The sequence below is a fragment of the Loxodonta africana genome, chromosome 3 (genome assembly GCF_030014295.1).
Source record: "Loxodonta africana isolate mLoxAfr1 chromosome 3, mLoxAfr1.hap2, whole genome shotgun sequence".
Lineage (NCBI taxonomy): Eukaryota > Metazoa > Chordata > Mammalia > Proboscidea > Elephantidae > Loxodonta > Loxodonta africana.
Window position 1 is genome coordinate 129,831,046 of NC_087344.1, and position 22,921 is coordinate 129,853,966.

Sequence of the window (22,921 nt, forward strand, 5' to 3'; positions counted from 1 at the left end):
TAAAAGCCTTGAAAGCAGTAAGAGAAAAACAGCAACATGCCTATACAGGGGAAAACAATTTAAATGACACCTGGTTTCTCATCAGAAACTTTAGAAGTCAGATGCAGTGGCATGACATTTTCCAAGTGCTGATAAAAAGGAACTGTCAAGTCAGAATCCTATATCTATGAAAATATTCTTCAAAAATAAAGGCAAAAATCAAGGCATTGTCAGATGAAGAAAAACTGAGAGAATTTTTTGCTGTGGTGGCCTACCCTAAAAAAAAGCATGGCTAAAAGAAGTTCTCGAAATGAAATGATAAAAAAAAGAATCTTAGAACAGCAGGAAAGAAGAATACTGTATTTTTATGCAAACAACGTGCATCTACTATGTTTGTTTGCCCACCACGCCTGCCCTCTGTGAGGTATTTTGTAAGTACACTATGCAAATTTTTTTATAGCAACATGGAAAAAAAAATTAGTATAGTGATGCTTATAAAAATACCTCATGGAAGGAGGGCACAGTTGACAAACAAACACAGAAGATGCGTGTTATTTGCATAAAAATACAGTAATAGAAAGTAAAAGCATGAGTAAATTCAATACATTTTCCTTCTCTTGAGCTTCCTAAATAATGTTTGACAGTGAAAGCAAAAATTATAATATTGTCTGATGTGATTTCAAATGTATGTAAGGAAATATTTCAGGCAATTATAGAATAAATAAGGGAGGATAACGAGACATAAAGGGAGGTAAAGTTTCTACACTTCACCCGAACTGTTAAACACAGTATTCTGTTTCTCTCAATCATAGTTTTTAATTACTGTTACAGTTGTCTGTTTCTTCTTTCCATCCCTGAATTATTTCATTAATATCACACACAAGCAAAATTTTGCTGAAGATCATTCAAAAGCGGCTGCAGCAGTATATCGACAGGGAACTGCCAGAATTCAGGCCGGATTCAGAGGACAACATGGAACCAGGGACACCATTGCTGATGTCAGATGGATCCTGGCTGAAAGCAGAGAATACCAGAAGGATGTTTACCTGTGTTTTATTGACTATGCAAAGGCATTCGACTGTGTGGAACATAACAAATTATGGATTTGCATAGAATTGCAAAGAATAGGAATTCCAGAACACTTAATTGTGCTCATGAGGAACCTGTACATAGATCATGAGGCAGTTGTTTGGACAGAACAAGATGATACTGCATGGTTTAAAGTCAGGACAGGTGTGCATCAGGGTTGTATCCTTTCACCATACCTATTCAATGCTGAGCAAATAATCCAAGAAGCTGGACTGTATGAAGAAGAAAGGGGCATCAGGATTGGAGGAAGACTCATTAACAACCTGCGTTATGCAGATGACACAACCTTGCTTGCTGGAAGTGAAGAGGACTTGAAGCACTGATGAAGATCAAAGACCACAGCCTTCAGTATGGATTACACCTCAACATAAAAAAAAAAAAAAACCCTCACAACTGGACCAATGAGCAACATCATGATAAATGGAGAAAAGACTGAAGTTGTCAAGGATTTCATTTTACTTGGATCCACAATCAACAGCCATGGAAGCAGCATTCAAGAAATCAAAAGACACATTGTATTGGGCAAATCTGCTGCAAAGGACCTCTTTAAAGTGTTAAAAAGCAAAGTGGTTACCTTGAAGACTAAGGTGTGTCTGACCAAAGCCACAGTATTTCCAATCGCATCACATGCGTGTGAAAGCTGGACAATGAATAAGGAAGACCAAAGAACTAACGCCTTTGAATTGTGGTGTTCGAAAAGAATATTGAATATACCATGGACTGCCAAAAGAATAAACAAATCTCTCTTGGAAGAAGTACAACCAGAATGCTCCTTAGAAGCAAGGATGGCGAGACTGCGTCTCACATACTTTACACATGTTGTCAGGAGGGATCAGGCCCTGGAGAAGGACATCATGCTTGGTAAAGTACAAGGTCAGTGGAAAGAGGCAGAATCTCAACAAGGTAGGCTGACACAGTGGCTGCAACACTGAGCTCAAGCATAACAATGATTGTGAGGATGGGGCAGGACTGGGCACTGTTTCGTTCTGTTGTACATAGGGTCACTATGAGTTGGAACTGACTCGACAGCATCTAACAACAACAACATGCAATGCCTAACACACTAACCTCCTGTAGGACTTTTATCATAAGAGTTGGCTGCATGACAATACAAGTTAAAGTCAAAAGAGTATCATCAAGAATTTGAAATTCTGTTCAGCATTTCTCCCACTTCACTCAGGATTCTTCTATAGAACCTTGGATCAAAACATTCAGTAACGGTAGTCAGGCACCATCTAATTCTTCTGGTCTTATGGCACAAGAGACACAGAAGTTCAAACTCTCGATGGAATCTAGACTTTCTGGAGCCAGTGAAGGTGGATGAATCCCAAAACTATTCCCCTGAGACAATCTTTAGACCTTAAACCTCAAGCCAAAATTATCCCCTAATGTCTTCTTTGAGCCAACAATAAAAAAAAAAAAAAAATATTGGTTTAGCTTAATTAGTAAAATATATATGGTTTGCACATTGTGCTCTTTTAAAGAACCATCTATGTTGGATCAAACTGACAGCAGCAAATTGAAAGGTTAAATGAGAAGTTTAGGAGCCAGCAAATTTATGTTGAGGGTGGTGGAGCAATTTGGAAATGGATAGTTGAGCATGGCTGCACAACTTGAAGAATATAATCAACGTCACTGGATTGTACATGTAGAGATTACTGAAATGGTGTATTTTTTGCTGTGTATATTTTTACACACACACACACAAAATAAATAAAATAAAAATTCCGTGAAGGGAGCAAAAGGGTATAATCATAAATGACAAAGTATCAGAGCCTCAACTCTCATGAACTTTTGGGGGCAAACTTATCAAATGTTAAGAGTCAGCAGACAGCATTGAACCCTGATTTTCACTGCATCTACACAGTTACCAATTTGGAATTCTCTGTTCCCTCCTTCCTTTTTTCAACAACATTTGTGTGAGGTTGGAGAAGGGCCCTTCATCTTCTAGGTTTCTAATTTTTTAAGGCATTTCTTATTTAGTGTTATGCTCTTTACCAGAGTTACTCTTTAATCACCCCCACTGAATTCTGCACAAGTCCCCTACTGGCTTGTTCATACAATAGTCCAAAGAACACAAGGTAGTGGGAGGCAGCCTGGGTCCTCCCTCTTTGTTCCGCAGCCTGAAGCCAGGATTTACCACTGATTCTAATGCTTCCTGTAAGCTTAAATTATAAAAAGATATTCCTTACAGCCCAATGCAAAGTCGTTAAGTCCTAGGGAGCCATTTGACCCTCATGTGAATAGAACACTTGCAAGCTTTTAAACTTCATTTGGATTCTCTTCTTATTATACACGTTACTTCATGATGAATGTGAAAAAGGATTTATCTCACAGCAAATGCCACTTGAAAGAAAGGGCATCCTCTAGCAACTGAGAGCTTTCTGTAAGGTAGAGGGAGGGGTGGCTATAGTAGTGTGTTAGGGTAAAATCAAGGGCTAGGAAGCCAGAAAGCCTAGTTTGGAACCCAGTTTACACTAAGTACTAGTGGGCAGTCTTGGACAAATTATTTGATCTCACAAAGTGTCTGTTTTGCTGTTTGTAAAATGCAGATACTAACATCTACCTCAGAGGATTAAATGAGATAAAACATCTCAAGCGCCTGACAATATTAAGCACTCAAAAAAAATTTTTTTTTTTTTTCTAAATGGTCACTGGAAACCCTGATGGCATAGTGGTTAAGAGCTATGGCTGCTAACCAAGAGGTCGGCAGTTCAAATCCGCCAGGCGCTCCTTGGAAACTATGGGGCAGTTCTATTCTGTCCTATAGGGTCGCTATGAGTTGGAATCGACGCAACACCAGTGGGTTTGGTTTTTTGGTTTTAAATGGTCACTAGGGATGGTAACTCTCAACTGTATCTGAACTCAGACTCATTAGCCGGACACTGGATTAATTCACAAGGGTCCCTGGTGCAAGTTATTGCATCCTCTTGAATAGCAAGGTTGGAGACAGTTGTTTATGAAAGTAAGATTAAATATCATAAGACCTACTACTCACATATGATGAAGTGATTCACAGTTAGGAGTCAACAGCCATGTCTACACTCCCCAAATCAAGTGCCGTATTTTAAATCAGAAAATGTACTTGGCCGGTGTCTTTACAGGCCACTATGCAATTTATAACATGATTAAAAACAAGGTGTAGGGACACTAGCCCTCATGCCATAAATCCTGTAGATTATTTCAGCTTCGAGAGCATAAGTAAAAATAAGATGTTTGGGAAATAAAGAAGAGAGCGTTCCAGACAAAATTACAATAATTCATTTTACAAGCACGTAAAACAGTGCTTGTAACTCTAACAAGTGTTTGGTCCATTTAATTTTTATTTTCTAAAAAATGCATTTTCACAATCATGAGAAAAATATGCAAGGAGATTTATAAGAATACCAAGATGCTATATTTTCAAGCACACCAAAGGCATCAGGGAGCCAAAAAGAAATCCTAATTTGTCCCTGTGACCTCTATACTCTTGGCAGGAAGATGAACCCACCTCTCGTCTATGCTATGGAATAGCTGTTTGCCATGCTAGAGCTAATATCTTCTATCAATGCTATTCATGTTGATTTAGTATTTCAGAGAACACGAAAGGAAGGTGTACTAAATGCACAATGAAGCTTCTGGCTGAAACATCCTGGGAAAGCCGTGGCATACCAGTAATAAAAATTATGAGAAAGAAACGTGTGCTGGGGATGTGATAGGTGTGCTATGGTAATACGGGCACACTGTGAACCTTGGTCAGAGCTGGCTCAGGCACTGGTGATGCTGATGCTGCAGGGGCTGCCTGCTGCACGGGCAGCGGTGCCAGAATCTCTCTGGGCTTCATTCTGGGTTTATTAATCGGCCAGATGAGTATTCTGGTGTGGTGAGGGACAGCTGGAAAGTTCTAAGCTTGGGGAGGCAGGCAGCTGTAGTGCCACATAAGGGCATTATTGATGGAAAGGGAGGCCCTGTAAGGTGTCGAGGGACAAAACTGTGGAGCGGTGGATGTTGTTACAATTCTATGTCCTTCATATTTCTTCCCAGGGCCAGTCCTATGGCCTAAATTTGAGACAGATGTCAAGAGACGAGTGACTCAGACAAAGACAATAGGCACCACTGTAGCTTGAAAAACATGCTTGCAAATTCTGTGACATCCTTCCTGACAAAGGTAAAGTCTAATTCCCCTTCCCTGAATATGGGCTGGCCTTAGCAGCTCACGTCCAATGAAAAAATAGGATGGAGGTGATGTTGCATGATTTCTGAGGCTAGGTTAGAAAAGGCGACGCAGCTTCCATACGGTGTGCTCTCTCTCTCAGGGCATGTATCTTAGGAGCCCTGAGACGACATGTAGGAAGCCTGGCAATTCTGATGCCACCATGATGGAGAGACCACATAGAGAGGCCTCACAGAGATAGAAGAGATGCCTGTGGAGCTTATGTTGTCCCAGGCTCCAGCTGCTTGTGTCTCCCTAGTATCAACTGCAGAGGGGACACTGGTGGTTCAGTGATAAAATTTTCACCTTCTATGTGGGAGACTGGGGTTCAATTTCTAGCCTACGTACATCATGCACAGCCACCACCCATCTGCCAGTGGAGGCTTGCGTGTTGCTATGATGCTGAACAGGTTTCAGTGGAGTTTCCAAACTAAGACGGATTAGGAAGAAAGGCCTGGAGATCTACTTCCAAAAATTAGCCAATGAAAACCCTATGCATCACAACGGTCCAATCCGCAACCGATCATGCAAGTGTCACAGACCCAGCAACATTTTGCCCTGTTGTGCGTGGCATCATCAGGAGTCAGGGGCCAACTGCATTGCAGTTAACAACAATAACAACAGTATCAACTGCAGGCATGTGAATAAGCAAGCCTTAAAATGATTCAATTTCTGTTTGAGTCACCCCAGTTGATATCAAGCAAAACAGAGATAAGCTATCCCTACCAAGCCCTGCCTAAATGGAAGATTAATGAATATAATAAATGTTGTCATGGCTATAAGCCACTAAGTTTTGGGCTAATTTGTTACGCAGCATTAAAGAACCGGAACAGGGATGAAGATGGTGATAAGGGAGATCTATTTTCAAAGAGTCCTCAGATTGTGCGGTATCATATATTGATACCTGAAAAGCTCTGATGAGCAGACTAGGATAGGCTAAAATTTAACTTCTTATGAGACACTAGCAGTGAATAAAAAGGAAAGTTCTATAACAGGATGGTAATTTAGAGGAAGGAGTCCCTGGGCGGCTCAAACAGTTAAGCCCTCAACTACTAGCCGAAAGGTTGGTGGTTCAAACCCACCCAGACGCACCTCAGAAGACAGGCCTGACGATCTGCTCTCTAAAAGTCACAGCCTAGAAAACCTTGTGGAGCAGTACCACTCTGCACACGTGGAGTCGCCACAAGTCAGAATCTACTCAATGGCAACTAACACACAACTTAGATAGGTTTTGGAATCAAGACAGATCAAACGTGAATCTGATTAACTCCAGTCTTTAATCTCTCTGAGCTCCAATCTGCTTATCTGGAAAACTGTGATAACATCATCTACTCCACAGAGTTGTTATAAAGATTCAGAGAGCTGATAGTGAATGCTTAGTTAATGGTGACTGTTATTACCACAGAAACCCTGGTGGCGTAGTGGTTAAGTGCTACAGCTGCTAACCAACAGGTTAGCAGTTCAAATCTACCAGGCGCTCCTTGGAAACTCTATGGGGCAGTTTTACTCTGTCCTATAGGGTCGCTATGAGTCAGAATCGACTCTACAGCAATGGGTTTGGTTTGGTTTTAGTTATTACTACTGTCATTATTTCTGCAGTTTCCCCATCTTGGGATTCTACCATAATTAACGGTGGTGGAACACCAAGGTTTCAGCTTATGCTGGCCACTAAAACATCCCTCTGTACACACAAATCATCAATGAATCAAGAATTTCCTACCATACCCTCTACATTCCCAGCATTGTGTTAGTACCGTGGAAACTACAGAAGGAGGAAAGGATGTGGACTGTCAACGTGGGAAGCCAACAACCTAAACATCCCAAACTGGAGTGACATGTGAACAACTGATTTCAGCTTCCCAAAAGTTTGACACAGTTCTGATGTCCAAGAATTCCTTCCAAAGGGCTACAAAACTGCAGGAAAAGGCTTTCATTGTAATCCCTGGTTGCTACAGAGATTTCTGCATATGATACATATTATGAGTATTTAGAAATCAGTACATTCTATTCTTCTCTAGTTTCTAATATCAACTTCTTTGAATCTATGTGCTCTTTGAAACAAATTTTAATTACCTAGTTACACCTTAAAAAGTGTTTTCCATGTAAGATTTAGAGACAACTCAACAAACAGTTCAACTAACACTTGTTCAGTACCTATTAGGTCTCAGGTACAATCCTCTGAAAACTGGAATTTAAATCTAGTAGAGTACTCTAGCATCTGGTTAAGGATACCAAGGCAATTCCTTGGTAATGTTGAAAGACATTTTATAACTGAGGGAAGTTTGATGATTATTTGTCCTATTTTAAGTGTTATTAGAAATTTTTAAAAGACTGACCAAAAAGTAAAGATGTGATTCATAATATTAATAAGACTAGCATTTTAAATGCATGTGGTCTAAAAAGTTCAGATGGTAGCCTTTGATATGACGTCTCACAGCTCCAGAGGAGTTTACCCTTTTCTGAAAGAAATTCAGAGTTTTAACTGAAGATAGGATTATCCAGGTCTAAAAAGCTTTAGTTCCACATAAATTTTGCCTAGCTTATTAAGATTCTGTCCTTCCATTATTTCCCATAGTAATGAATGTTGAGTATTTGATGTTTACAAGCATTAACCTAAAGAGAAACACAAAATACCGTGGTGCAACTGAAGGAATTTTTTATTTTTCTTTCTTTTTTTAAATTTTACTGTGCTTTAGGTGAAATTTTACATCATAAATTAGGTTCTCATTCAAAAATTTATACACAAACTGTTTTGGGACAATGGTTGCAATCATCGCATTGTCAGCACTCCCTCCCTTTCCCTTTCCACCTTGGATTCTTTGTGTCCATTAGTCCAGTTTTCCTGTCCCTTCCTGCCTTCATCTTTGCTTTGGGGCAGATGCTGCCTGTCATGGATTGAACTGTGTCCCCTAAAAATTTGTGTCAACTTGGCTAGGCCATAATCCCAGTATTGTGTGACTGTCCACCATTTTGTCATCTGACGTGATTTCCCTATGTGTTGTAAATCCTATCTCTATGATGTTGATGGGATGGGATTAGTGCCAGTTATATTCATTAGACAGGACTCAATCTACAAGATTAAATGGTGTCTTAAACCAATCTCTTTTGAGATATAAAAGAGAGAAGCAGCCAGAGAGACATGGGGACAGCATTACCGCATTACCAGGAGCGCACATCCTTTGGACCCAGGGTCCCTGAGCAGAAAAGCTTCTAGGCCAGGGGAAGACTGATGACAAGGACCTTCCCTCAGAACCGACAGAGAGAGAAAGCCTTCCCCTGGAGCTTGTATCCTGAATTCGGACTTCTAGTCTCCTGAACTGTGAGAGAATAAATTTCTCTTTGTTGAAGCCATCCACTTGTGGTATTTCTGTTATAGCAGCACTAGACGTCTAGGACATTGCCCATTTGTTCTCTTATACTTGATTAACTAAGAAGCACATTCCTCAAGTGTTTTATTGTTTGCTTTACAGGCTTGTCTAATCTTTGGCTGAAAGGTGGACTTTAGGAGTAGCCTCAGTTCTGAGTTAGCAGAGTGTATGGGGACCATAATCTCACGGGTTCCTCCAGTCTCTGTTAGACCAGTAAGTAAGTCTGGTGTTTTTTTCTTTTTTTGTGAATTTGAACTTTGTTCTACATTGTTCTCTCATACTGTCCGGGACCTTCTATTGTGATCCGTGTCAGAGTGGTTGGGTATTTTTTATTTTTATTATACTTTTTACTTGCTCAACAGTGTGCCTTTTCTTTAAAGCAAAGTCTGATTTTTTTGTCCCCTGAGTCACATCTTCAATCTTCTTTGAAGTTCCAATCAACTCCATCCTCTTTTGCTAATAAGTCCTTTTCCTCTCCAACTTTTCAATATCCCTCTGAAACTTAATAGGCAAATTAAAATTGCACTGTGAGCTTGTAGGGGTCTAACCAGAGGTGAGCAATCAGGAAAACCACTGTATATTTCTATAACCTGTTTCCTGGAAATTAAAGTTTATTTCTCATCTCTGGCCCTACATAGTATTTATTTTACTTTAAATAATTCCTGTCTTTGAAGAGGCTGGAGAATGTTATGTAAAGCTGTTCAAGCTTCAACTTTTCATAGGTCAGAAATACCCAGGGGCTTTGGTTTTTAATGTAACTTCCTTAGATAAAAACCAGTTTCCTTTTTCCAGTCCGGGAAGTGGGTGTCTGTAATACAACATAAATTACACAGTTTCTGATTTTACTGTCTAGACGCCATCAAACCCCTTAACACTACCTTCTCTGTCGAAAGACTGAGCAGGGCCCAAAACAAACTGATGTCCAACTAAGCTTGGAAATATATTCCTTCCAACTAAAGCTGGCAGGACTCTGGCAAGCACATTTGAAGCCAACAAAAAGCAGGATTGGAAAATTAAGAATGGTTAACAAAATACGTAAAAAAAGAGGGCAAGTACAAAACCCTTTCACAAATTAACAAGGCTCAATGGCATCAAGTACTTGAAAGGTTTCCATCTTACCCCAAATTCCAAATCAAGTATCGGATCAGCCTTATAGATAAGTGCAGGCACTTTTATGGCCTCATTATCCTCAGTAGAGACTCCACTGTCTGACACAGATAACAAAGGGAATTAAGGTGCGTGCTGAAGAGGGTAGCAACATTCACCTGGATTTTTACAGTACCTCTTCTCTGAGCTCAAAGTTGTCCTCACAGAATACAAGTGAAGATTAGAGTATGGAGGAAGAAGGCAAGGTATCAGTTGCTTGCTCAGGGATAGAGGGTTGCAGAACTATATGAGGATTGAAGATTCCCCACCATTCTCAGATCACCCAACTGCTTTCCTCCAAGCCAGTTGTGGAAAAGCTACATTATCCTAGTAATAATAGCAATAGCAGCAATGGCAGCTATTATTCACTGAAGGAGTCCCTGGGTGGCACAAATGGGAAAGGCTGCAGTTTTGAGTTTGCACAGAGGCACCTAGAAAGAAAGTCCTGGCAATCTACTTCTGAAAGTTCACAGCCATTGAAAACCCTACGCAGTGCAGTTCTACTCTGAAACTCATAAAATTTCCATGAGTTGGAACTGACTCAACGGCAACTGGTTTGGTTTGGTATTTTATCATTCACTGAGTGACTATTATATGACAGGCAATATACCAGATCTTTCCCATATATTATTCTCACAACAGCATAGCTTTCAACATTATGACACATTTGCTATACAGAGCAGGATTTGGCAGAAGGGAGGTCAGTCTTGGATCACATTTAAGGAGGATTAGTTTTTGAAATTCCTTTTGAATAATCCCTATTTTACATATGAGAAAACTGACACTCAATGAGAATGTGAGCAAAGTCACAAATTCATAAAGAACAAAGCTAGGGCTTGAACCCAAGTGTTCTGACTCCAAGTCCTGTGCTCTTCACACCACATGACAGCTGCCACCCATGAGATGCCCCAAAGAATGGGCCCCAAGAATACTGAATTGCTAAACTGTACTGAACAGAGTCTACATAGTTCAACTAACATTCATTGAGCACCTACTCTGTGCCACTCACTGTGCTTAGAGATGGAGGCTCAGAAGTGAAAAAGTGACAAGTGCTGCAGGAAAGGCATTCATTGATTGATGAGGGAAACCACCATGCAGAGAAGTTTAACTGTAGAGTGTTTGGTAAAGCAGAGGGTCAGTGAAAACAAGGGAAACCATCAATGAGATGGATTGACACATAACCAAAACAATGGATTCAAACATGCCAACATCATGAAGACGGTGCAGGATGGGACAACGTTTCATTTTGTTATACATAAGGTCACCATGAGTTGGAGCTAACTTGGTGACAACTAACAACAGAGCAGCATGTGCTGGCCAAGGCAGAGGGGAAACACTGACTCTGGGAGTTTGTGAAGCCTTCCAGAAAGAGGATGTCTGAGCTAGGTTTAGTAGTAAGTTCAGTAAGAAGGGTTAAAAATTAGTGATTTGTGCAATGTAAACACTGATCCCAAGGTCAAATATTCAGGAAACTTGGTGTTATGTAGATCTGCAGTCCACACGACAGGCCATCAAATTAGGAGACACAGTTAATGTTAGAAGCAAGTGAAGACACCCAAATGAACAAAGAGGTCCTTCCGTTCTTCCTAAAGGATATATGCTTAATTAAAACATCATGTTACATTTTAAAGCCAGATGAATTTATCCCAAATGTCACCTGCAATGCTGATCATTGTTAAAATGGCAAACTCAACTCATTATAGTCCAGTAAAAATTTAGGAATATCTAGACCTTATTTTCTGGTGCATCTCTCCTCGGGGCTAGTTTGAAGCTGAGACACTCATGCTGAGCTGTGCCACCTCAGCAATCGTTCATGAACTTGTCTATTGGCGCACTTTCAGGAGAAGACAAAGATGAAAGCCAGCTTGGCCCAGTTGTTCATCTCTACTTCAAGCCCACCTTTTGCCCCATCTCCTGGCAATATGACTTCAAAGTAGAATTCCCACCTTCTGAGGCCTAATGCCTCAAATCCTCTTCTTTATTTTCTTTGCCTCATTGTTTCAACCCCTCTTTCCCTCCACATCTCCTTCAATTCTTCCCTTCCCCCAGCCCTCTAGCTTATCATTTAGCGTCACGGAGATGTATCAAGTTTCCGGGTAGAAATTGAGAATTTCACTTCCAACCAGTTTTTACCTTCTTTTTCTCCTTCTCTCTTCCCATTTGTCCTTCTTCTTCTCTCTCCCAACATTACCTGCAGAAACAGCTTTTTATATTATGTTTTAATTTTTACCTGGGAGCAGGACAGAAGTGTTCTTGCTAAAGGCTGCCTTTCAACACGACAGAATTTCAAAACTGGGAGGAAAGAAACTTTGAAGGTACCCCAGTTAGCCATCTAGCTATAACCAGATGGGGTCTCCCACTCAGGGCACTTTCTCCTTCACAACAGTTCAGTATTATAATTCACTTATAGCAAGAGGAGGATATACATGAGATGCCAACCATTTCCTGCCCATTTACATGCAAGAATCTTCTCTGTCCACATTCTGCTTCCCTAAACAAACCTACCCTGATCTTTGACCCTGATGCTACCTACAGCTGATTGAACCATGGGTGGGCACCTGGCCAAATTCTGGTCTACTCAAAGGGAGCCAACTACCTATGACTTGGTTAAAAAACAAAACAAAAACAGTTGCCATCAAGTCGATTCTCACACATGGGGACCCCATGTGTGTCAAAGTAGGACGGCGCTCCATAGGCTTTTCAATGGCTGATTTTGGAACTAGATTGCTAGGCCTTTCTTCTCAGGTATCTTTGTGTGGACTCCAACTGTCAACCTTTCTGTCAGCAGCTAAGCCTGTTAACCATCTGCACCACTGGAGGACACAGATTCGTAACCTGACTCAAAAGATTAGCATGGGTTCATGAGCCTCATCATCTGGAAATTTTAAATTGAGAAACTGCAAGTGTGAGTAAGATTGGTATGGCAACTAAATTAAAGGGACAGGAGGTAAAGTCTGGGTCACAAGGAAGTTTAAGTTATGAGAGGATGGGGGAATAGAATGAAGCAGATCCACAGAGAGAAGGGTCATAATGAGGAGAAAGGGAGACACACTATAGCCTTGGGACCTAACGATTCTGTGATTTCAATTTGAGTCTGCTCTTAAACTACTTCTCCCTTTTCTTACAGTAGATGTGGACAGGTCTCTGTCGTCCGCAACCTAAAAAGAAAAAAAAATTTTTTTTTCTTTTTTAAACTAGAATGCAAAATCATTGAGCCAGTAATAGGACTGCTAGTCTTAGCCTGGAGGTAGACTTGATAGCTCCCTATTTAGTTCCAAGACTTGCAAAAGATTCAAATTGAGTTACCAGGAATTGTAGGATTAGTCAGTCTGAATTATGCAAAATGTTAAGCAAAAGTTACACTGGCCTTTGCTCTCTGAGTTTGCTCATCAACAGACTAATCCTCTATGAAAACACTGGAATGATGTCTCCTCTGCAAAACTACCCTCTTTCTTCATCTTCAGTCATCAAAATGAGGAGCTGGCCGTCCTTCATGTTCATCACTGATTCTAATTAACCCAAGGAAAACATGAAGACCTTGCACAGTGCTGTGTTCCGCAGTAAACAGCAACCGAGGGTGATCAGGGGCCAGAATCTTCATACTCCTTTTTTTGTCAGAACATTAAGGACTGTTAGTTTTAAGGTATTATCCTGGATTACCAATCAGAATTCCCGTTTTTATCACTGTAAAGCCAACTCGTCCTCTTAATCACCACTGTTCTAAAACACAAAGAATGGCAGAAATTTATTATTAAGAGGAAGCAGTTCTGAGAATCTGGTCTATTTTACAGTTCTATGAAGGATTCATTTCCTCCTCATACCACACTCGCTTTTGTTTATAAATGAATATCCCTCTATTGCTCTCCTTCAGTGCAGATATTCAGATGAAAAATATCTACATAAACGAGTAGTGTCTTAATCTGAAGAAATGTGCCGTGCATCAACAGCAGCTCTCAGCTCCCACTATGGTTCAAGACACTCCAACGATTGAAATGACCTTTCTGCTCAAGAATCTGCATCACTTCCTTTGTTCTAGTTCTGCACTCCATGGAATTACAATAATGTGAATAATTTTTTTTTTTTTTACAGAAAACACAGGGAATCTGTAAAAAACTGTTTTGACAACCGAGAAAATCACATTTTAATCTGTTTAAACACAGTAAAATTAGTTTTCTACCAATAACTGTTAAAGGCTGTTTAGTGAAAATTCCAAGAACAAATATATTTAGTAAACTGAGTTGGAAAAGTAGCATTTAATTGACAGTTAACTACCACAAGAGGTAGGGAGGGAGGAAGGCAAATTACAGGTATGCCTTAGTCAAATCACCTAACCCCAACCTTCCTAATAGTTTGACCTAATAAATACTTTAAAATATGAAAGCATGTGTTAGATCTAGGGTCCAGTCAGCAGAATGGCCCACTGGATCAAAGCCAGTGACCAAGGATGGTTCTAATTATGGGCAAAAGGAAGAAAAGTCAGAATGGCAGCTAGTATCAGAGGTTCCAGAAGAAGGAGCCAGGCTAATGCACACACCCCAGCATAAGGCAGACTGGTGTTTAGCCCGATACACTTACCAAGAAGATGGATGTGTAAGAAGGCTGTCTGCCTATCTGCCTTGCACATGCAGACAACTGTGCCGCAAACTTCTAAGCAGCAATAAGACTGGTAGGAATGAGGCCTTCACCATGGTGTCAACCACTCCATAGGTGCTACATTCATCCAGTATGATCAAGCTGTACACAGAAGACACATATGCAATGTTGGCAACATGAAAGCCATTATTATTAGAAGGCAGATGGTAAAAACAGGAACAGATTACTTATGGTGAACCGATCCCACTTCCCTGCTTGTGTTTCAAAGGGGAAGCCTCACTTACCTTCCACTGAATTACCACAGCTGTACTTATGTCGGAAACCCTGGTGGTGTAGTGGTTAAGTGCTATGGCTGCTAACCAAAGGGTCGGCAGTTCGAATCCACCAGGCGCTCCTTGGAAACTCTATGGGGCAGTTCTACTCTGTCCTATATGGTAGCTATGAGTCGGAATTGACTCAACGGCACTGGGTTTTGGGTTTGGTACTTATGTAACTCAGCAGGTGCATTAAGGTTCGGGTCAGATGCTGTGTTCACATCACCACTGCTCTGGCTCCTGCAACACTGCCTGGGTCCGTGTGGCTTCCACTGTGCTCTGCTCTGTTACTGGGCCTGGTGTTGCCAGCTCTGCTCTGCTGTAAGAAGACCCCTGCACAGGATCTTCTGAGCCTTGGTAAGTAACCCCTGCATGGGGGTGTCCAGTTCCATTGGTGACCTCCTGCCCCGGGGTGCATCAGCTTCTCTCCATGTGCTAACTAGCCCATTGCAGCCATCTCTCTCCATGCGCCAACAAGCCTACCATCTCTCTCTGTCTTCGGTGTTACAGTCCTTGACTGGTATTACAGCTCTTTTATTTGGGTCTAGGAGGTTCTCAACGCAGGGTCCCTGGGTCCAAAGGACATGCTCTGCACCAAGTTCTTGATAATAATGAGGTCCTCCCCAAACCTCTGTAAGATTGGTCTCTTCTGTGGGCAATCTTAAGGTCTGGCCCATCCAGCAGTATCACAAACCAACCAATCCCCTAGGTGGACCACAAAACGCTCAATCCCATTGGGTGGATTACAAGCTGCTTATGTAGCTAGTAAACTGACCAGTCCCTGCAAGTCACTTAATGCAGAGAGTATACTGACCAATCACTTGAAAGACTGTGGCCTGACCAATCATTTTGGGAGAATTACAAACCCAGGGCTAGAAAGGCCATATAAGAGAAACTCATTGCATTGCAAAGGCTGGCGACAGGGCACCAGAAGGATTGAAAGCAAGTTTCCAAATTCTTTTGTACAAGGACTAGGGGTCAGTTTTAAGGGTCTTTTATGGGGAATCCAGGCAGGAAATCACCAAAGCGGGTAAGGGGGGGAAGGGGTCAAGATATAAACCCATCAATGAAACCAGGGTATAACTTGAGCATACGAAATGAGTGAGGGTCATGTTAGGGGAGGGACAGTAGCAGAAATGATGAAGCTGGTCCACTGACCTATTTGACCAAGGGGACCCTTAATTTCCTCTACTAATACCCAGGCTGAGCTTGGGGCAGGGCCAAGAGAATGATGGACTTAAAGGGCTGATTCATAATAAGCACATGATAAATGGTCTTATTATTATTGCTGTGGTTTATTGTGGGTGAAAGGATTAACTGGAAGAAGGTGGGTCACACTAGAAGGGGTCTCTGAACCTAAAAACCAGACCTAGGCACAATGGAAAGGTAAGTGTTTGGTGGGTGAAGTGCAAGCAGGTGGAGCTGAATCTTGAGAGAGCATGGAGCCAGGAACAAGTGGGAGGTGAAGTTGAGAAGTTAAAGAAAGAGGTGTGGTGGTGCTGGAGAGATGGGCAGACTGCAGGGTCTGGAAGTCAAGGCTGGCTACAGACACGTATCAAGGGGCTGGAGTATCGGGACAGGCCTCTAGTCCACTGTAATGGGGAGAAGGAAGATTCATAAGAATAAAATCAGAGCAGCACAGACAGGGGCAACAGAATGGAAAACTCATTAATTTATCCTTGAATATGTTAACATTGGTCCCAAACCTAGAGCAGGATGGAAAAAACAGGAAGGGTAAAGAGACAAGGGCCTAGCTGAGTCATCACAGAAGTTAAGGGTCTTAGCTTAGGGATTAGGGGATGCTGGCATGTCATTCTACCCTTCCTCCTTCCACATGCAGACACAGCAAGGCCCAGGGATACTTCTATGTGCATCTCCACTCCTGAAACCAAAACTCAGGTGCACAGGAATTAGACAGGTTGCAGCTTGCTTGCATTATTGCTTGTATTATGTTTGCATTGTGGCTTGTATTGTTGACTGCAGTGGGGGGCGGGGGGCGGGGGGTCAATGTTACCAACTGAGACACACACAGAATTACGTAAACATCAATTTCCAGGATAGTGAAAATCTGTGTCCCAACTTTCATGTACCTTTCATGTAATTTTCCCTTTAATTTGGCTGGAGGGAGACCAAGAAAAAGTTAGTGTGGGTGTGAGGGTAGAATGAACCTTGCTTTTCACTCCAAAGAAGCCAGAGGGGTTTCCTTCCTGAAGCTGGTGCCATTCCTGGTATTCTTGTTCAAGACACTTACTCAGCATGCCCTCCTGTGATTCCAAGTTAAGTTCAAGGTTCTCTATGGGTTGTCTAATTATTTGAAGATGAGCCCTGCCAACAAATACTATTGCCAGACGCTTGGCTGGACACGCTGGCCAGTCCCTCTGTGATTCTTCTGGGTGAGCAAGGTTTCTGTGTCTGCATCCTGGGCGAGGGGCTGAGGGACGGGGAATTACTGGGCTAAAACCCTGTCTTCAGCTGGAGATACTCTGGTCTCCCATTCTCCTCGGTGTTTTCACTAATAGATGGCACAGCTGCCCCTTGTGAGCATCAAGCCTATGGCTATAGTATTTGTATTGACAGGGTCTCACTAACCCAAATTCTCTAATGGCTGGCATGGTAGTTTGTGCTTCCTCTGTGGTACAGTGGCCAAGAGCCTTGGTTTGGAGTCAGAAACACCAGGTTCCCAAACTCAACTTGTCTATTAGTAAAGAAGCCCTGGTGGCACACTGGTTACAGCACTCAGCTGCTAGCTGAAAGGGCTATGGTTTGAACCCATCAGCTGCTCCACAGGAGAAAAATGTGGCAGTCTTCTTCTGTAAAGATTTACAGCTTCGGAAACCCTATGGGGCAGTTCTACTCTGTCCTGTAGCTTCGCTATAAGTCAGAATCAACTCATCAGCAGTGGGTTTGGTTTGGCCTTAAGTAAGTCATGCAACCTCTCCTTAGTTTTCTCACCTTTAAAATGGAAGAAATTATAAGGGTGAGATAAATAAAGTAGGATACACAAAGCAGCAAGCATGATACACAGTAAACGGTAGTCACATATCTGCTTGGAGCCTATCTAGCTCCCAAACCCTACTTTTTCTATTAGACTCCTGGGTCTCCTATGGTTAGAGGGCTCTCCCCAGGAGCCAGTCAGGCATACTCAGTGCCACTAGTGTAGATCCTATCAAAAGTCTGAGAGTCATCTCAGGCAGGACACAGAACCCCAAGAGCTGGTTCTAAGGCTTCTGCAGAGGGCTGTGGGGCTGGGGGCCCATCTTCAGAGGTCTTGACAGGGTACACTACAGTCCCACAGGTATAGATGGTGAATTTAGGGTTCAGAGACAGCCACTACACAATATCCACAGCCATAATCCTAAAAACGTGCTTCCACATGCATTCCTTCATTGAAACTTCAGAACAAGTTGTCTGACAGCAGCATTCTCCCCACCTTACAGATAAAAATCCTAAAGTCCACAGTGGTCACCTGCTAGCCCTTGAATTTTTAATCCAGGTCCTGCTCACTGCCAAACTGCCTGTTTACTGCCTGGCGGAAGTGTCTCCAGTAAACACCATACTGGACCATTTATTTACCACTTGATTGACAAAACATTTATTTCCTGCTATTTAGTGAGACGTTTTATCTGAAAACATACTCAGGCTGTTTGCATGTAAGCCCTCCTGTATTAGTTTCCTGGGCACAGGAAATTACCACACCCAAAACTCATGGCCTTCAAGTTGATTCCAGTTCATAGCAGCCCTACAGGACAGAGTAAAACTGCCTCATATGGTTTCCAAGGTTGTACACCTTGACGGAAACAGACTGCCACATCTTTCTCCCGCAGAGTGGCTGGAGCGGCTAGTGGTTTCAAACCAGCAACCTTTTGGTTAGCAGCCAAGTGCTTTAACCACTGTGACACCAGGTCTCCAAATTACCACAAACTGGGTCAAAACAACCAATTTATTTTCTCAGAGTTCTGAAGGCTGTTGTGTGTCATTGAGTCAATTCTGACTTATAGGGATCCTCTATGACAGCAGAACTTCCTAGGCTGTAATCTTTACTGGAGCAGATTGCCAGTTCTTTTTTCCCAGGGAGCCGCTGGTGGATTCAAACCACCAACTTTAAAGTTAGCAGTTGAGTGTGTAATCATTGCACCACCAGGGCTCCTTGTGTTCTGAAGGCTAGAAGTATGAAATCAAAGTGCCATGAAGGCCATGGTCTAGAGAAGAATTCCTTCTCATCTCTTCCAAGTTCTGGTGGTTGTCAGCAATCCTTGGTGTTCCTTGGTTTGTAAATGTATCACTCCAATCTCTGTGTTTGTCTTCATGTGGCATTCTCCCCTCGCTGTATCTGTGTGTCTTCTTTTCTTATATGGACATGAGTCATACTCAATTTAGGACCCACTCTAATCCACCATACTTATTAATCTGTATGCTGAGCAAATAATCTGAGAAGCTAGACTATGTGAAGAAAAACACAGCATCAGGATTGGAGGAAGATGCATTAACAACCTGCGATATGCAGATGACACAACCTTGCTTGTTGAAAGTGAAGAGGACTTGAAGCACTTACTGATGAAGATCAAAGACCACAGCCTTCAGTACAGATTATACCTCAACATAAAGAAAATAAAAATTCTCACAACTGAACTAATAAGCAACATTATGATAATTGGAGAAAATATTGAGTTTGTCAAGAATTTCATTTTACTTGGATCTACAATCAACATCCATGAAAGCAACAGTCAAGAAATCCAACAATGTATTGCTTTGGGCAAATCCCCTGCAAAAGATCTCTTTAAGGTGTCAAAAAGCAAGGATGTCACTTTGAGGACTAAGGTGTGCCTGACCTAAACCATGGTATTTTCAATCGCCTCATTTTTCATATGCATTGCAAGGTAGATAATGAATAAGAAAGAATGAAGAATTATTGACATATTTGAATTATGGTGCTGGTGAAGAATATTGGATATACCATGAACTGCCTGAAGAACAAACAAATCTGTCTTGGAAGAAGTACAGCCAGAGTGCTTCTTAGAAGCAAGAATGCCGAGACTTCGTCTCACAAACTTTGGACATGTTATTAGGATAGATCAGTCCCTGGAGGACATCATCTCTTGGTAACGTGGAGGGTCAGCAAAAAACAGGAAGATCTTCAGTAAGTTGGAATACAACAGTGGGCTCAAGCATAGCACAGATCGTGAGGACAGCACGGGCAGTGTTTCTCTGTTGTACATAAGGTCTCTATGAGTTGGAACTGACTCGACAGCACCTAACAACAACAACTAATCCAGTATGACCTCATCTTAACTGACGACATCTGCACAGAGCCTGTTTTTACATAAGGTCACATTCTAAGGTTCCAGATGGACAGAAATTTGGGTAGGGGACAGTGTTCAACCCAGTACCTCTTAAATCTTTTACAACCATATGAGGCAAGTTGTCCTTTTCCTTCATAGCACCTATCCCTATTTTAAGGACACATTTGCAGTACATTTGATTATTTATGTTTATCTCTTCAATTAGATTATAGGCTCTATCAGGGCGGGCATCATGATTGCTTACTTTATGAGTTTTATATATAGAAGGAGCTCAACAGTTACAGCCTATTGAATGAATAAAAGTAGTGTTATCTTTTTTAATAGGTGACAAAACCATACCAAAAGTTATTTTCCCAAGTTCACCCTGCTAATAAGTGGTAGATCGCATTTTTAGAGTTAACTGAAGCCTTCTAAGAGTAGACTCTTTCTATCAGGGCCCCTTTCAAAGGGTTGTCAAAGCTTCGTAGTCGTAGTTATTATGTGAGAGACATTAGTCAAATCTGGTCAGAGATATCAACAACAAAAACAGGCTGGCTACCTCTAGTCCATAAATAATGTTACCATTACCACTAGGTACAGTCTGTCACTCATCATAACATTGTTACTATTGTAATCACATTTGTATAGGGCATCTCAGTATTCAGAACACTTTGATCTTCAACATCCTTGGGAAGCAAGCAGAAAGATATTTTACAGGAAACTGAAACTTATGTACTACCCAAGATGATATAACTGAGAAGTGCAACCAAGACTCAAATCCAGGTAGAATTTCATCTTTCAATGTAAGGATTTGAAAACTTTCTAAAACGGAAAACATTTAATGTGTAAAAATATTTGAAATATTAATTAAAATTTAACAACCATATATGACTATTTCAAAATTAAGTGGTAAGTTTATTTAAAGGCAGAAATTGTCTACATATTCATTCACTTAGTGAAGGGGAATTATAGAAAGTATCTTGTGATTCGATTGAGTATGATTTCTTAAAAAGTGAGGTAGAGAGAAGACGAGCATTCACATTAGACCTGCTTTTGGAGTCTAATGCTGGGTGACTGACCAAACTGCCAGTTGAGGCTCAAGAAGATGTCTCTAACAGTTTTATCAACCTCCCAGCATGCTTCAAGCGGAGTCGGCACAAGGGTCCAAAATACTAGTGCCACGAATCCCAACTGCTGGGCAGTGTCTCAATGGCTGGAAAGGTCACAGGCAGCAGCCAAAGGGATGGACGTCTCCAGTTTCCAGGGAGAGAAAATAGCAAGAGAAAAGCACAGCCTCAATCCTTAGGGTCTTGAACACCTATTCTTCAGAAAGACAAAAAGCAAACAGAAGCAGAAAGAAGATGGGATGCTCATTTACGGAAGAGCAATTTCTGCACATGGTACTGCTAGGCACTTGAACATCTAGTATCATAACAAAACTATAGGGTAGTCAGTATTACCCCAAGTTTGACAGACGGTAAAACTGAAGCTCAACTTAGTCAAGGCCACAGCTAATAAACAGTGGAACAACCATGTTAACTCACAGCTGTCCTCTTCTACCACTCAGGGCACATGGAAAGGAGCAGAAATTCACAACTCAAGCAATGTTATAGAAGCCAGGCAGTCTGCCTCCCAGATCTCTGGATACCATGTTCTCAGTCAGAGGTGTGCATGCCGGGGGTGACAAAGACTGAAGTACCTCTGATGATCTGGTACCTCAAGTGATGATGGCTTAGGGGGTAGGGCAAGCTGAAGATGCAGTAGGGACATCAGTGGGGAGCAGGGAAAAGTGGACGCAGTAGAAACGAGACTGGGGTCAACAAAACATGAAAAGGTACTGGGCTGAAATGGGACTCTTTTAATAAGTAAGGTGCTTCCAGAACACCTGCCACCCTGGGCTGTAATATCACAACACCATAATTTCATTTACATATGAACTACCACTTCTAAGTATAGGGAAATACTCTATAGCATTAATGGACGGGTGACCTTGATAATTCAAAGTGCCTAGTCACTTAGAAAAGCCCAAGACTTTCCACCTACAATGTTTGCTTTTCTTTTCTTCCTCTCCATCTATTGCATTTTGCTGCATTTAGAAGAGTAGCTGTACCTCCCACTGCCTACTAGGTAATAAAAGGTCCAGTACCCTGAGACCAAACCGCCCATTTGCTCAGTGGAGGTCAAGTGCCTTTGAAATAAACCAAAATTCTATTGTTACTGCAAATAGCAAAGAATAGCAACACATACTAAAGTGACAGTATTTATGTAAGTTTTGTTTTGATTTCCTAAATAAATGGATTCTAAACCTATTTGACCACAACTCACAGTAAGAAATATATTTTACATGTAAACGTGTGTGTGTGTCTATGTGTGTGTAAAGGAAACACGGGTTACATAAAACAATACCTAGCTGAATTATGGGTAATATACTCTGGTATTTCAAAGGCACATATTGTCTAAGTATTCATTTACACAGAATATCAGAAGGATGAAGAGGAATTACAGAAAGGGTAGTATATTGTGATTCAGTTCACTAAAAACACAAAACATAACTGGAGTAGCCCACTAGATTGATTTAATGATCCACTAATGAATTGTGGTTAAGAGCTTGGCTGCTAACCAAAAGGTCAGCAGTTTGAATCCACCAGCTGCTCCTTGAAAACTCTATGAGGCACCTCTACTCTGTCCTACAGGGTCTCTATGAGTCGGAACTTACTCAATGGCACTTAACAACTATAATTAGATAGATACACAGACACACAAACCGATACATGGAGCCCTATATGTATATAGGCTATAATATAATTTTTATTATATTATTTTGGATCTCTAGCCTATATACATACAAGAATCCCTTCTCTAACCATTTTTGATGGTACACACTACTACTAAGCATTATTCACAAGGAAGGTATTGTTATAAAACTGAGTTCATCCTTACCCAATTAGAAATGTGTATAAA

General features: G+C 41.4%; 1 protein-coding gene across 4 annotated transcripts in view; it reads right to left on the bottom strand.

Moving 5' to 3' along the window:
- DDAH1 (dimethylarginine dimethylaminohydrolase 1) overlaps positions 1 to 22,921 on the bottom strand; it is a 175,144-nt gene that overhangs the window by 123,952 nt on the left and 28,271 nt on the right. Inside the window, exon 2 of one of the 4 annotated variants that reach the window (XM_064282184.1) lies at positions 14,350 to 14,508. The exons of the other annotated variants lie outside the window; for them this stretch is intronic. The gene's annotated coding sequence lies outside the window, so the exon portion shown is untranslated. The remainder of the gene's footprint in view (positions 1 to 14,349; positions 14,509 to 22,921) is intronic. 4 annotated transcript variants of the gene reach the window in all.